This window comes from Manis pentadactyla, chromosome 13, assembly GCF_030020395.1.
Source record: "Manis pentadactyla isolate mManPen7 chromosome 13, mManPen7.hap1, whole genome shotgun sequence".
In the NCBI taxonomy this organism is placed as follows: Eukaryota; Metazoa; Chordata; class Mammalia; order Pholidota; family Manidae; genus Manis; species Manis pentadactyla.
Genome location: NC_080031.1, coordinates 103,594,530 through 103,604,822, shown reverse-complemented (window position 1 = coordinate 103,604,822; position 10,293 = coordinate 103,594,530). Strand labels below are relative to the sequence as shown.

General features: G+C 44.4%; 1 long non-coding RNA gene across 4 annotated transcripts; it reads right to left on the bottom strand.

Moving 5' to 3' along the window:
* Positions 1-2,278: 2,278 nt before the first annotated feature.
* Positions 2,279-7,089, bottom strand: LOC118917347 (uncharacterized). 4 transcript variants are annotated; one of them, XR_008993465.1, is made up of 6 exons: positions 6,839-7,089; positions 5,224-6,255; positions 4,522-4,610; positions 4,316-4,429; positions 3,091-3,212; positions 2,279-2,954 (listed from the first exon to the last, which is right to left on the bottom strand). It is a non-coding gene; the product is annotated as an uncharacterized LOC118917347 (long non-coding RNA). The 4 variants fall into 4 exon arrangements; XR_008993464.1 differs by having other exon boundaries at positions 2,279-3,212; positions 4,316-4,432; XR_008993463.1 differs by having other exon boundaries at positions 2,279-3,212.
* Positions 7,090-10,293: the final 3,204 nt, after the last annotated feature.

The following is a 10,293-nucleotide window of genomic DNA, read 5'->3' as shown; positions in this document are numbered from 1 at the left end:
GGTTGGCTGCAAGGTCCCGTGAGTGGTGGGTGGTAAAGCCTGTGCCCTGCAGGGAGGTGCTGTGCAGGGGCGTCCTCACCACCGTCAGAGCCGCCACATCTCCAACGGGAAGAGCAGAAAACCAGAGCTCCAGACACACAGCAGGAAAACTGTAACTTTTCCACCTGTAATTGACTTGGTGAGTTATATAAAAATGGGCTGTACTGGGTCCAAGGAATCAAGTTGACTGGTTTCTCACATCAGAGCCTTCATCTGCCTCCCCGACTTGATTAATTTTCCAAGTACAGGCAGACCTCGTTTTATTGGGCTTTGCTTTACTGCACTTCCCAGGTATTGCATGTCTTACAGACTGAAAGTTTGTAGCAACCCGGCATCAAGTAAATCTATGGGTGCCATTTATGTACCAGCACACTTCATGTCTGTGTGTCACATTTGGCAATTCTCACAACATTTCAAACTTTTTCATTATTATTGTGTTTGTTATGGCGATCTGTGATCAGTGATTATGACCCAATGATTATAACCAATCAGATGCTGGTTAGCATTTTTTAGCAATAAATACCTTTAAATTAAGGTATGTACCTTGTGTTTTTTTTTTTTAGACACAATGCTATGACATAATAGACTTCAGGATGGTGTAAATATAACTTTTATATGCTAAAGAAAAAAAATTCCCTTGACTCCCTCTATTACGACGTTCGCTTCATGACTGGTCTGGAGCGGCCGCCGCATCTCTGCGGGGTCCCTGTGTGAGGGCTCCGCTTGCTCGGGGGGCTCAGGGCCCTCGGGACAGTTTGGAGCAGCTGTGTGTTTTGGAAGTGAAACCTGTGATCCTGACCCTTCTTGCCCCTGCCTCCTATCTCTAGCAGCGAAATTGAAGAAGGAAGCAGGATAAAGAGGTTTGAAATCCATTTTTACAGGCTTTGCAGGGGGAGAAGAAGTGCTGGGGAAGCCAGTGGAGTTGGTGGCAGGAGAGGGGGCCAAAAGGGAGACAGCATGACTGGTTCCTCTTGTGTGCCCCCCTTCCCGTCCCCCCACACTATGACATGATGATGTCATTATTCCTCCCTTCATGGATTTACTGAGAACTTACTATATGCTCAGCACTAACCTAGGCACGAAGGAATACCCAGGGCACAGGCATTATCCCTGCCCTCAGGGGATTTGTACTCTTCCAGGAGAGACAAGAGATTCAGGCAAGCAATCACATAGGCTGATGTGCGTTCGCAAATATGATGAGGGCAGTGAATACAGGGAAGGGGGGCTGCAAGGGTCAAAAACAGGGGAGGCCACCCAGATCCTAAGAGTGACTTCCCTGAAGACGGGGTGACGGAGCTGGGGCTGAAACATGGTTAGGAGTTTAAGCAGTCAAAGAGGATTGGGAAGAGTAGTCAGAAAAGGCAGAAGAGAGGGCCTAAGGCCCAAAAGAGACTCGCAGTGCTAAGAATAAGGGAGAAAGGCCAGACCACAAGGGCAGGAAGGGGAGATGGTGCCAGGGAGTTTCCCCCGCTGAAAAGAATTTAGGTACTTATCCTAAAAACACTGGGCAGCCAAGGAGCATTTTTAAGGGTTGCACGGTGAGATCAGATTTATATTCATGTCATTGTCAACAATGACAATGATATGAATGGTCCTGCTACTAGCGTTGCACACATTTTTGGAGTTAGTTGAGGGGCTTCCCCATCCTCCTGTCCCTAGGGTTCGTCCCTGCCCCTGGGGTCGATGGATGGTGTGTCTGCTGCAGGAGGAGGACAAAGAAGCAATGGGCAAACGTTCCCCTGGAACAGTGGCCAAGAGAAAATGCTTTCTGGCAGCTGGCACACACTCAGAAATGTGGGAGTCAGATGAGGCCATCTTGGACCTGTCAGGGGGTTAATCCAGCCTCCCTAAGAATGCTTTGCATGTGAGGGAAATGCCCGACATACACCGCGCAGTGGAAAAAGCCGGGGCCTAAGAGAGAGACAGCAAGATCGGTAACCAACGCTCTGTGCTCTGCGTGTCGGTCTCTGTGTGCTCATGCATTTATAGGTACACGTACATACATTTGCATGGAAAAAAAGCCTAGAAGTCAGCACACAAAAATTGTTCACAGTAGTTAGCTCTGGATAGTGGGACTGTGGCGACATTTTTATTCTTCTTGATGCCTAACTGGGTTTTCCAAATGTTTCTCTGGTAAACCTGTGGCAGTCAGTGAGTAGGCGAAAAGACAGGTTCTGCTGCCTTCCTCAGAGTCTTGGCTGGCACTGGTCATGCCCCTGCTGGTCTTCATAGCCCCAAAACCCTTGCCGAATCAGTTCTGCCTGGACTGATCTGAATGAGAAAACTCAGCCCCTGCTGATCCAGACAGTGCTGTGCTCCTTAAGATCTCTAACAACTGAGATCTTAGAAGTAGAAGGACTGAGAACAGGGCTCATTCAGCCACCCCTTCCGTCAGCCTGTGATAATGCAGGGCCCCCTCAGCCTGTGATTCAGGTAGGAAGAGAGGAACAGTTCACCACCCAGAAAAGGCGACCCACCGTTGAGGTCCCCTAAGCCTCACTCTTGTATGTTTTACTGACCCATCCCTCCGAGCCAAGGAAGTCAGGGATTTTGTAAGGCTGATCTTCTAATCAGTTTATGTCGCTGTGGTCATTTGGGTCTGGAGATCAAGGCTGGCTTTCAGGATTGACCAAAGTAGAAAACAGTCATCCATTAGATAGAAGTCCCCATGCTTACATCCTGGTCTACAACCATGCCACAGCACTTGGAATCTCCAGGTAGGGTCTATCCTAAAATAATGACTGTGACATAGACAGCGTTCAGATATGTTTCTTGATGTATGTGTAGGAATTCCAATAGCTGATGACATGGTCTTAAGCCAACAGAGGAACTCACATAGCTGAATACTCCATGGCAGAACTGGGTCTCATTGGCCTGGTCCAGATCACATATCCCTCACTGAGTGAATCACTTTCCTGGGAGAAGAGGAAATTACCGTTGATTTGCTCGGAGTACCAACCTTGGAGCCTGGGGCAGGGGGCAGCCTTCCTTGAAAGATCAGATTGATTTTGGGGAGATGGTTCCCCAACAAGTAAATTAAAGTGTTATTACCACCAAATAAAGGGATTGACGTCCCTCATGCAAAACTAGCAGATGTCCACACGACCAAGGATTCTCAAGGCATTTGTTTCCAGCAGAGTCCGTGAAGGCCACGTGGTGTGGTAGGTGGAACACTGGGCCAAGAAGGAAGAGGCCAGGGCTCTAAACTCTCAAGTCCTCCCACCCCTAGTTGTCCTCAGACCCATCTTCCAGAGGGTCCCCAAGGCGATCCAGCTAAAATGCCATCTCATCAAGTCTCAGCTTGGAATTCTTCATTGCCACCCACCCACCTATCTTCCCACCCCAACCCCACTGAGCCCTCCAGGGCCAAATCAAAACCTCAGCCTGCTTTTCAGACTCACCCCCCGTGGCCTCACACTGTCTTCCCAGCAACCTGAGTTTCTTGTAGTTCACACTCGTGCACACACACCACACTGTCTATTCATGTCTCTGCTCATTCCTTTCCCTGCAGCATCTCTGCCTCTCCTCACAACTTGAACCTTGCCAATTCCATCTCATCCTTTGTAACCTGGCCAAGATATCATCTCCAAGAAGCCCTCCCCGCTGTCCTTAACCTGAGCACCATAACACCCTAAGCACACCTCTCTATCTGTACTTAGAGTGTCTAGCTACCTACTTATAATTATATTCCAGCAAAACAACCATGGAAGGAATCTTGCCTCACGTGCACTGCGGCAGGTGCGGGCACAGTCACTGGCCCCAAGGAGAGGCTTAAATAAACATTTAATTGTTTACTGAACTGAACATCTCAGGACTCCATCCCCTTATATCCAAAACGAGAACATTGGACAATCTGAGCTGTGAGATCCTTCCAGCTCTGAAAGGTTATGGATCAGACTAGCTCTTGTCACTAGAGAGCAAAATTGGGAGGGAATGAGACACAGAGGAGGTAATTTTTTATTTTGGAAGCATAAATTCAGAGTAACTGCTAACCAGGAAAACATAGCCCCGCCCAAATTGTGTAGACCATGAATTCTTTATATTTAAGAGGAATATAGTTAGTGTATGCCCCTCCCCAAAAAAAGGACGATGAGAAATAGATGTATTTTAGCTCCAGATGGTAGCAAGCTCACCACGTAGAGCATGTGGGCATTCATGCACACAGCATCTAGCATGCACCCGTCACAGAGTAAGCACTCAACAATTTTGTTGCATTGAATTTTGTTGCAAAAACAACTTCATCTGCCTCTCAACCCAGAGGGTGAATTGCATTTACCTGGTAAGGCGAGTGTCAAAGAAACGTCTGTCTGTAGCACAGAACAGCCGTAGCCTATCTTGACTGATTCTCACCATGCCAGCCGTACAGCCTGAACAAGCTCTGAAAGGGCATCTGCTGACCAAGAAGGAAGTGCAAAAAATTGAAGAGTAAAAACCAAAATCCCTTCAAATGCCCAAAGCTTAATAGCAATGAAATAGTCCTACTAGGCTATGAGTCACTTGAATATTTGCAGCGAAGACTCACAGAAGTGCAGTCACCAACTTCTTTGGATTCCTTGCTGTGCTTTTGACATCTGGTAAGGATTAAATGAGAGGCAAATTGAAGATGGCTAGTGGAAAACCCACTTTGGAAGTAGGACAAGAAAGTCAGTATTTCATCATTGTTAGGCAGAATGACTTTCCCAAGAGCTTCCCCATTTTTCAAAAATCGTATGTCAGTTACTTGAGGAAGGGAACGTATAAGTTAAATTTTTTATGAAAATCACATGTTCTAGGCTGAAGTCTAATTAAAAGCTTCAAGGATACAGTTGCATCAAAATAAAATTAATTCTCTCTGATTGCTCCTGCACTGTTTTCCAACCCTCAAGGGAGAGTTTATTTTCAGGGGTATTACCTCATCGTTTGTGTTGCTGGTTTGTGTTTTTTTAAACCCCTATGAGTTTGTGCCAAACGATGTGTTTTGTCTCATGACCAGAGCTTTGGTAATATAAATGTCCTTCGCTTCGTTTAATTTATTCATTTAATTTCTGCTTGGGTGATAGTCATCTGTCTTTTCTCCTCTTCCAACTCAGACTTCCTGACAATTTTATGTAGAAAATTAAAGTAATATTCTTTCTGAACGTGAATTGATTTTGCCCAGGTCTTGTTTCAGAAATAACAGCAAACAGAAATAATAGACTCAAAGACCTTGAATTTCACAGATTCCTTCTTTGCAGCCTGGCTGGGAGCCATAAGATGAAGTCAGAGCTTTGTTTCCCCCCCTCTCTCCTCTTCATCTCCCACATTTAACGAGGAATCACTTGACTTGTGTCACCGGCTTGTATGACTTTGCTGTTGGTGTGGAAAATAAATCGGTTCAAGGGTTGGTAATTAAATCATCCGCGTATATTTTTTTCCCCTTTAAAAATCACCCAGAATCAGAAACTTTCCTGCTCCCTAGAGCTGGGAGGCGATGTCAAACCCATCTCAGATGCTTAAACTCTTGCGTTTTGGGGGAGCTGTCAAGGTCACGTGCCCGGGAACCGAGGTGCGTGGAGGGGCCACCGTCTGGCTGTAATTCAGGCCCAGTCTTCGCATGACAGTTTTATTTGGCTTCCTTTATCCAAATATTTGCCCTTGTTCTTTGTTCCGCTTTCTTTGTATATACGTTCTCTCTCTCTCTCTCTCTCTCTCTCTCTCTCTCATTTTCTTCCCCTCCATAGAGTAGAGCAAAGTAAATTAGTAAATTAGTAAATTTACTTTGCTGCTTGGTAATTTGATCAAGATAAAAACAAGCACGTTTGAGGAAGGGAGCCAATACCCACCTCCGCCCCCACACTCAGAAAAAAAATTCGTGTTAAGAATTGATTTATTTGTTCCCGTAGATGAAGCTACCCATATGGTGTCTGGGTTCCCGCTCCGTGATATGTAGATGCAGCCTTAAAATTAGTTGTATATTCATTCATTCCTAATGGTGTGTTTCCTCATGATAGAGGGCCGAGGTGTCTGCAGTATGATAAGGATTTGGAAGAAGCAAGTTTTAGATCTGGTGCTGTCCTCCCCGTCCAGCGGTTGGCTGGCAAGACCCCTTAAATTCTGTGGGTCTCAGTTTCCAAATATGTAAAGGTGGCCCCAAAGTCTCCTAAAATCCTAACATTCTGGAGTCCGGTCTCTTCTGAGTATCTTCCCTAAATACAGTGTTCTGTGTGCAGTCCTCTTATAATATCCAACTTGCAGTTACTTAAAAGAAAGCAAAATCTGTATTAAAAGAATGTTTTTCACGTCGATCATACATTTTTCCTTTATAATAGCTATAGGCAATGGGTGATAATATTTATGCACTGGGTCAATGGCCCCTTTTGAGAGGGCAGTTCCCACTGCCCAGAGGATATGCTCCGGGGAGGCAGCCTGAAATGGGGCTTTCTCCAGCCTCCTCCCAACTCAGACCCCTCCTCAGCGCGTGAGGGGCTTGGCCACCCAAGGAAGAGGAACTTCTCTGAGCCCGTTCCCTCAGTTTCCCCTGTGGGACCCGAGGTAAAAATCTGGACCCAAGCTGTCTGGTAGAGTAGCTACTATACCCACGTGGCTCTAGAATGCTGGAAATGTGTGTATGAAGATGGGTTTATACATATAAAACTGCACATCAGATTCCAAAGACTCAGTGTGAAAATATGAGAGTAAAGATTTAATAATGTTTATATTGATTCCATTTTGAAATGATAATATTTTGGATCTATTTGGTTAAGTAAAATATATTATTAATATTGATTTCCCCTGCCCCTTTTTAGTTTTTTAACGTGGATACTGAAACATTTTTAATTACCTGTGGGGCTCACATCCAGACAAAAGATATAGAGGAATCTGGTGCTCCTGTCGGCAGTGGCTGCGTAGGTCAGTCCACTGGCGCATTCGGACTGACCAAGTCAGAGCGGAGGTCAGTTAGGACACGTACCAGAGTGCCATGGGGAGGGGCAGGCGTAAGGCGTGGGGCCCCTTCTGGACTGGATTCAGACGGACACATTTCTTTACACCAGGCAGAGAAGGGAAGCTGAACAGTCACCAAAGAAGAAATGTTGCTCAAAGCCAAGTTACGTAAATTCTGATGTTTTTCAATGTCTTTGTGAAAAGTTTGGCAAATTCACACTGATTTCAGCACCAGGAACGCTGCCAGGTGGGCAGTCCCATACTGAGCTTTCTCTCATCTGCGGTACAGAGTTCCTTGTGTAAGTTTCCTTCCTGCAGCAGTGCTTCTGACCTGCTTGGGGAGGTTACAGTCGAGACCATGAAACGACAGCAGTAAGACTGCATTAGGACGTGGGAGAAAGTGTGTACACGTGGGAACAAAACAGAAAACCCAGACAGCCTGATGCTTATGCAAAGAGGGAAAAAAATCAATTCACTTCCACAAACTTCCTCATGTCTAAGAGGTCTTTCAGACAACAGACTGCAAAACTCTTTAGTCACATGTGCGCAGTCGGCCCTTGTTACTTCAGGAGCCGCTTCTTACACCTGGTGGATTCCTCCCTGGCCTCCCTTCCTGCTGAAGTCCTGGTCGTGCTCCATGCTGCAGCCATGCTAACCTGCTCGGTTTCTCAAGCACCTGCTGCTGTTCCTTCTTGCTGCAATGCTTTCCCCCAACCCCTACCCGCCCCTGGAAAAACTCCACAGAGCTTTCAAAAATCAACATACAGCCTCATTTTCTTTCTGAGGCCTCTCCTAAACCTCAGATCCCACACATATAATGCCCAGTTGCACCCTGTGCATTTATGTTTGCCACCCTCTCCAGTTGGCAAGATGCTTCAAGCTATGGGCTAAATATTATCTGTGGTTGTGCTGGCGGTGCCTGTATAGATTCTGGCCCACCAGAGGCAGGTAAAAAGTGCTTGTGGAAGGAACAAGTGAGCAAGTGAGTGAACAAATGAGCATTTAGTTGTATTGTTTCAATATAACAGACTAACTGGAGTTATCTTAACACCCGACTTAACATGCTACATTCTGTGATGCTAAAATAAATTTCCCACCTTTGAACTTTCAAGCCTCTTCACAGGACTTGTTTAACTCCCAAAGACACATAGAGATGATCTATTTCTCCATGTTTAATTTTATGCTTAGTTCTGTTTTATTAGCAAGTGTCCAGGAGACGTGATGAAGAGTCCAATGGCATCTGACGGTACGTAAGCCATCTGCGTGCGTTACCAATCAGTCCATGGGACCTACAGTTTGACATCTTGGTCTAGGAATCAAGAAAATGCAGATTCACCCATCTGCATTCTGTTATGCAGGCCCTTTGTGATCAATAAAGTGTATTTTGCAAGAGGTTTTGGTAAATGAGAGGCCTGTTTCCATGACCATAGAGAAGCAGAGCAAAGTCAGGCGGCCCAAACTGAAGTGGAGTCCATTCCATCATTACAAAGGCCCAACACAAAAATGTTTATTCATTCTCTCATCTTTATTTTATTTAGGGCAAATTATGATGTATGTCAGTAAATAAACTTAAATAAAATTATTACCTTCTGTGATAGACTGTAACCTTCATGAGAACAAGGACTTTGTCTGTCTTGTCCACCGGCCATTACTTCCACAAGGAAGCACTCCACAAACACTGCTGACCACCTAGGTGGGAGGCGGGAGGCGGCGTATCACCAGATTACTCCCAGAACCCCTTGGTGCTGAGAGCTGCTTGTTTTTGGTAAACACATTCTCTCTTCTGTAAAAAGAAGTTTGACTGGTGGAGTTGTTCGACTATAGCTTTCTCCCCATACCGTTCTTGGATGTAAGATGAAGAGAGACGTGGCTTATCTCAAGAGGAAGCCAGATGAATGACGGAAACTGTTTTCATTCCAGAAGCATCAATTAGCAAACATGGAAAATCATGTTTTTCAAAGTGACTTTCATTGGTGCGTTCTTCAGAGAGACCGTTAGCTGAGAGGGGAGATGCTGGTGCCAACAGGGAGGTGGCCACAGTCCTGGGGTCCTTCACGTGCGGCTGCCTCCAGCTCTCTCCCCGTTCGGTCAGCATGGCCGGGAAAAGGCTCTATGAAGTTTCTGGGTTTCTGAGTTATTTGAGCCTTTCAAAAGCATGTTGAAACTAGAACTTGGGGGAAAGAAATGTTTCATAGAATGGAAAGTTATAGCCATAAGGGGACTTGGTGCCAGAGTTATGCCTGGTTAAAAATAGTGGGTTTTCAAAGAGCAGTAGTTCTTGCAAAATTAACTTGCAAGAGGTTTGGTAAATGAGATCTTACTCTGAAGTTAGCAGGGTATAGAAGAAAAAATAGCAGGATATACACATTTTACTTAAATGTGATTCCCCAAACTGAAGGGTTTTTTAAATTCATTAAACTAGCATTGAAAGTTTGAAAAAACTTTATATTTTTTAAGGTGTACAACAATTTTGACAGATGCAAGCGTATTAAAATGATAACCAAAATCAAGCTAATTAACATACCCATTACCTTTTGTGTGTGTGTGTGTGTGTGTGTGTGTGTGTGTGTGTGTGTGTGTGTGGCTAAAAACACTCTGGATCTACTCTTTTTGCAAATTTCAGGTATGCAATACATTATTATTAACTGTAGTCACCATACTATACATTAGGTCCCCAAAACTTAACAATTTTATAACAGAAAGTTTGTATCCTTTAGCCAGCATCTCCCCAATTTTGCCATTCCTCAAGCCCTGGTCACCACCATTTTACTCTATTTCTATGAGTTTGACATTTTTAGATTGCACATGTAAACGAGACCATCAGTATTTGTCTTTCTGTGTCTGGCTTATTTCACGTAGTATAATGTCTTCCAGGCTCATTCATTTTTTTGCAAATAGCATGATTGACCATATTTGACTGAGTAATATTCTGTTATGTGTTTGTGTGTGTATGTATATGAATATCCCATCTCCCATGGAGCCTTTCAAAAGCACAATATATACAATATTCCATCACATATCTAATCCATTTTTATGTTTATATATGATATATTTTCTTTATCCATTCACTTATCAATGGACACTTATCCATATCCTAGCTGCTGTAAATAATGCTACGGTGAGCATGGGGGTGCAGGTATCTCTTTGAGTCAGTGATTTTATTTCCCTAGGATATATACCCAGAAGTAGCATTGCAAGATCATACAGTACTTCTTTTTTTAATTTTTGAGGAAGCTCATAGTGTTTTTCATAATGTCTCTCCCAATTCACACTCCCATTAACAATGTACAAGGGTTCCTTTTTCTCCATATTCTTACCAATACTTGATACCTTTTGAAAACTCTTTATCAGTTC